Below are 6,434 nucleotides of genomic sequence, written 5' to 3'. Positions count from 1 at the left end.
CTCTTCTGGGAAACCATCTCCAAACTCTCCTAGGCTGGCTAGTTGTTGGATGCCCTTTGTCATTCTATTCGGGCCCGTAGTGTGCTGTGATGACTTGTTTACCTGTCCATCTTCCCTACGAAGCTCCTGGAGTATGAAGGTCCTGTCATGCATGCTGTGTCTCCAGAGGCTGGAAGAGTGCTTGTACACAGTCTGTGTGTGCTCAAGGAATGTCTGAAAAAAGTGAAGACGGGAAGAAAAATGGTTGTTTTCTAACAGGACTTGGTCAATGGGAGGAGAAAGAAAGGAAAACCTTATATTTTGAAAAAATAAATCACCATAACAATGGCCCTTCTTTGCTGTGGTACTAGTGTTCCTTGCTAGCCAGCAGGCAGGGGTGCCCATACCTTCAACTTTTGACCTATCTTCTTGCTGTCGTGTCTTACTCTTGCCCAACTCTCCAATACATGGATGCTTTGGTCAGACCAAAGTCCAGCCTCTGGGGATCCTTTTATGTTGAATGTCCAGCCACTTTTCCTCCTGTTTGAATCCTTCCCAGCTTTGACATTCAACTCAAATTTCACCTTCTCAGTGAAACCTTTCCTGGCTGTTCCAACCCTCATAAATTTTTTTCCCCTCTTAACACCTACAACACTTAAGTTCTTATTAGAGTTTAATTACACACATCTTGAATTTTATAACTTTTATTGGCTTTCTTTATTACAGAAGTAATACATTTATATTAGAGGAAAAAAAATTTTAAAACCAGTTAAGCAAAAAAGAAAAACCACTCATAAGCTCTTCATCTTGAGAGAACCACTTTAATACTGTGTATATATCCTTTCAGACTTTTCTCTATGCACACTTAGACAATTTTCCACAAATGGACTCATGCTTTTTTGCAAATTCTTTTAAAAATTTACTGATAAAACATTAACATGCCAATATACATACTTCATTAACATCATATTTGATGAATCCATAAACATGAACATCATAATCCATGAACATGCATTTTTATTGATTTTTTTAGAGAGAGGAAGAGAAAGAGAGAGATAGAAACATCAATATTGATCAGCTGCCTCCTGCATGCTCCCCACTGGGGATCAAGCCCACAACCTGGCATGTGCCCTGACCTGGAATCGAATACAACCATGACCTCCTGGTTCATAGATCAACACTCAACCACTGAGCCATGCCGGCTGGGCTATGTCATTCAATTTTATATATGAATCACTATTTATTTAGGTAATCTTCTACTGTAAGGCATTTAGACTTTTTCACTTCCTTTTGCCATTATACAAAAAATCTTTCTGTACATTCTTAATTTTTTCATTAGTATAAATTCCCATAAATATAATTTCTGTGTAAATAATTTTAAATCTTATTAATTATGAGAAATTCATCAAATAATTAATAAAAGGAATTAAATGTAAAATTATTGGTTTATTTGTCAGTTGGTTTATTTATATTAGTTTTGCCTACCACCTAGAAATTTTTAAGTTCTTTGAAAATAGGATCCAATGTTTTCTCATCAGTACATTAGATGTTCAATCATGCATGTTGAAGAATTAGTTGATTTTGCATCATTTAAATTTTTAGATCATAGTGGCACCTATTCTTTATTGTAGAAGCGGGTCTTGAGCTATGTCACTATAGATAATTATATGAGAACATCCTTCCTGTTAAAAGACTATTTTCAACGTCCTTCTTAGGAACTAGTGTGATCTTTGAGGGAGATAAAGGTATGGAACAAATAAGAGAAATAGGTAGTTGAAAGGGCTGCCAGCCCAATTTAGTAATAGCTGGAAGTAAAATTGTTGCGTGAGCCTAATTACACTGGAAAATTACAATGCTCTCTAGTACGGAATACCCTGATTATTTTTCAAAACTTGCATGAGATTTTGTACAATAAGAAATGAATTTTCTTGGCAGTGGCTTGCCTATAGATTCTAGTAAAAACCCTCAATTTTCTCTGTGCTGCCCCACAGCCCTGCTTGCCCCTGCGCTAGTTGACATCTTTTCTCTCTCCCACAGCCTTCCCTCCTCCACCATCAGCTGATGATCTCACTTCTTAGTCCACTAAGAAAACAGAATCACTCAGACACGAACACCCCACATTTCCCACCACCACCATCCAGCCTCCCCGCCCGTCCCCACCATAACTTCCCCCATGTTGCTAGGGATGAACCAGCCCTCCCCCTTAAATAAGGCTCACTCTCTGACTCCAGCACTTCACTCCCCTAGTTATCCCTCCTCTTTACATCAACTGTTTTCCCCTCTTGACAGGACTATTCTCACCAAGCTCTAATTTCTCACAGGACCCTCTACCTATTTCCCCATTTTCTCTTTCATAGCAAAGCTCCTCTAAAGAGCGGTCTACACCCATTGCCTCCACTTCCTCGCCCTCCCTCTCTCAAACCCACTCTAGCAGGGTTAGTCCCTACCACTCCTTTCTGTCAAAGACATCAAATTTAAAAGTCAGTGATGTGTTTTCATCTTATTTGACCCATCAGCAGCATTGGCACAACCAATTACTCTCTGCTTCTCAAAACATTCCCTTTTCTCTTCTTCTTTTCTTCATCTTCTGGCCTCTAAACGTTAGAGTGCCCCAGATCTCAATCCTCAGATTTCTTGTCTTCCCTACCCATGTTCCCAGATTCTCTATGCTGATGACACACAGATTTCTATCTCTAGTCTGGACCTCTCTCCTGAAGTTCAGATTCCCATGTCTAATTGCCTGTTCAACTTTTCCACTTAGATGTCTGATGGGCATCAGAAAGTTACTATATCCAAACCCAAACACCGGAGCTTTCCCCACATACCTGCTCCTCCTCATATCAGTAAGTAGAATCGCCATCATCACCTGATCAGACCAAAATCCATAATTTCCTTTGACTCCTCTTTCTCTCATATCCCACAATTGAATTAGTAAGTCCTGTCTGGTTTATTTTGAATATATATCTAGATTCTATTTACAGTTATCATTGTAGTCTAAATTACCATCACCTCTTTTTTAGTCTATTTCTATTCCTCTACTTGGTCTCTGGGCTTCCACTCTTGTACTTCCATCCACTGAACACACAGGATGCTCTTTTAGGAGTCAAGGCCAGGTCATGTCCTTTCTCTAAAGAAACCCAGATAAATGTCATCCATTTCCCCCTAAAATATAATAAGCCTGTTGGATATCCCTCTGGCATCATTTCCTGCTAGTCATCTTCTAGCTCTTCTGCATTAAACACAGTTACCTCTTTGCTGTCCCTGGAGCATGCCAAGTTTAATCTACCCCAGGACCTTTGCGCTTGCTTTTCTTCATACCTAAAAAGATTTCTCCCAATATAGCTACAGAACTCGTCCCACAACTTCCTTCCTATCTCTGCTCAATGTCCTCTCCTCAGGGATGTCTTCCCTGACCCAAACACCCCATCTAAAATAGCCAGACCCCTGTCACTCCTGAGCTCCTTACTTTGCTTTCACAGCTCTCTTCACCTCCATACCCTACATGATATGTGATAACATGATAGATAGATAGATAGATAGATAGATAGATAGATAGATGATAGATAGATAGATAGATAGATAGATGATAGATAGATAGATAGATAGATAGATAGATAGATAGGAGAGGCTTACTATCTGTCTCCCTCTTCATCCCAATGTCATCACTAACTTAAGAATTCTACATCCCACCTTGTAGAACAGCACCTGCTACATAAGAGGTGGCTCAACAATTGTTGAACAAATCACCACTTGAAATTATTCAAATTTCATCAGTTCTCCCAAGTGTCACCAGTGCCATACTAGCTGAGGTTTAATGGCTAAGGTACACTTCAAAACCTCTGGGTTTTAAATAATAAACCTTAGTTATAATTCTGAGGAATTCTTCCAATGAGTAAAATTCAGTTTCTTCCTTCACTATGAACTTCCTTCACTATGTTGGCTCCACCTGGCTTTGGCATTCTCCCTCTAAACATCCCACTCTGATCTCTCTCATTGGCTGCTAACTTTGCTCTGCTATGTCTTACTCAAGGTACCACATTTAAAATTCTGCCTACTATTTTGCCTACATCATCAGATACTGTAACAGGATGCTAGGGAGCAAGAAAATTGAAGACCCCAGAACTGCTTGCTTCTTTCGTCTTCCTCTCCTCCTCTTGTTGTTTCCAGGATATTTTAATTTTTCCTATTTTATAAAATCAAGGTGATTTATAGAAATAAAGTTTATGGACTTCAATGCTATCATACAAAGTTATCGTCTTGGAAATTATATCCTGCTTAGAAATGTATTACAGATGAAGTCCATGTTCTGGACCAGCAAACACATGTAATTATGCAGGAAAAGTATATCGGAGAAGGTTGACTGTTACAGGCATGGGAAATAAGTTGACCTCTACTCAAGTTACTGCCATGAATACACAGAAGGAAGGACCTGCATCTGTTTCTCATTGTAAATGCCTGAAGTGCCCAGAGCAGCACCACAAACCCGGGAATGGCCAGCAAACATTCTCAACGAGGGTGCTAAGGCTGACTACAGCCTCCTCTCTGTGGTCACACTGTTAAAACAGTGTCCAGTACTTGACTTACCACCCTAAGTTCATATCATTCTGAATATGTTTTACAGGATTTAACTCAAATAACCCACTTCTAAATTTGAAAATAAAATGAAAGAATTAACCCCCTACTGGACTTTAAGCTCCTCTAAGGCAAAGATTTTGTCATATTCCCAGCCACAGAGGCACATGATTGCAGCACTGGATGTGGTCTTCAAAGTCAACTAGTCCTAATTCAACCTCCTTGAATGAGTAGGTAATACAACCTATCATGGTTGCATTCGGGTTTTTTTCATCTCTAATTGCTGTCCCATCTCATACTTAAGGATTTCAAACTGAAAATGCTCCGGTTTGCATCTTTGGCAAGTGAACTGAAATGACCACATAGCCTTTGTTATATCCACTTGGGACCAGAAACAAGGTGGCAAGGTCAGCTTGCAGCAGCATCTCTCCCCACCACCCCTTCCCCAATGCTGATGTGCCCAATTCCACTCACAGCCAGGCAGCTGCTTGAAAAGAAATGAATTTACATGACACTCTTAGGGATCTTCTCAAGCCTGGCTCTTGTGAGAAAAACATGTAGCAGTGCTTATTAAAATGCATAAAGTTATCACATTGACACCCACATACTTACAAGAATGATGAATACAGAAACATCACCATCCATCAGATTCTAAGAACTGGCCTCACCAGGGCAGACCAGGCATCAGTATTCTCTGTCCTTGTCAGGAGGCCAGACAGGGACCTCAGAAGCAGGGTGCTCCATCAAAAAGGGCCCCAGACTCCCAGTCAGGGCACCCAGCTCTGAGACTTTTCCTCACCTGAAAACTGGAGAGGTGAGCAGAGAAAATCACCCAGTGGGGCTCTGCTATGCTGTTAAAAAAAAAATGAACTTGACCCTTCAGCTTCCTTTTCACCATCGCTTAGCTTTCCACACTGACATTCAAAATGGGGCCTTTTAAAACTGTCTTCACACGAAGGTGGTTCAGAGCAACACTTTGGCTGATATCACAGGGCTCCCAGGGCAGCGCTTCACTGCTTCCTCAGCACATGCCAGGGCCCATTTTACAGGGGGGATTTATGATCCTTCTCTCAGTAGAGCGAGTCAAAGTTTTATAATATTCATTAAAAATCAGCACCGCACGTAATAATATGGAATACAGCCTGCACACAGGGGGGCCGAGTTATAGGTGTTCAGGGAAACGTGGCATAATTTCCTGGCCTTGGCGGGGTAAATTTGCAGGCACCAGCATTATACTAACACAACCGTCTTTTATTGCAAATGTTCGTTCAGTCTAAGCCCTAATTACTTTCTGTAAAATCTTAACCACCATCAGGCTTTCTTCTGACAGGACAGCCACACGATGGCCTTCAAGTGCAGGAGCGACACCCCGGCAGCCTCCAGAGCGAGAGGCAGGAGAGAGGCTGGACCCCTGTAGAGCTGGAGGCTGAAGCTGGGGAGACGGGCTTTTCACTGACGCTCGGAAACTTCTTGCTCCCCCTCTAAAACCCTGGTGTGGGTGGAGGCTTAGAGGCGCCCTCGGTGGGGCACATTGAGGCCCTCCACCAGGACCCAAAGATCCTCATCCATAGTGGGCCAGGAGCTACTCTTCTTCGCCCCATCCCCACCCCAAAGGGTCAGCTTTGTGGGGGCCCGTGTTGCATCTTTTCTTGTCCCTCCTGGGAAACGCTAGACCACGCAGCAACCCTCGGTCTGGAGGTCTGGCTCCCTTTCCAGAGTGTTGTGTGCCCAGAGCTCTGCCCCCTTCGTACGTGCCACACACCAGCCCTCACCACACCACACGCCACACGACCCCAGCCCTTGCCTTTCAAGGCCCCCCGAGAGTCCCGGGCCGGGCTGGACGGAGCCAGATGGTCAGCTGGGCCCGGAGCAGGGGGCTCTCC

Source organism: Myotis brandtii, unplaced genomic scaffold, assembly GCF_000412655.1.
Source record: "Myotis brandtii unplaced genomic scaffold, ASM41265v1 scaffold365, whole genome shotgun sequence".
NCBI lineage: Eukaryota > Metazoa > Chordata > Mammalia > Chiroptera > Vespertilionidae > Myotis > Myotis brandtii.
Note: the sequence above shows the minus strand (reverse complement) of the source record.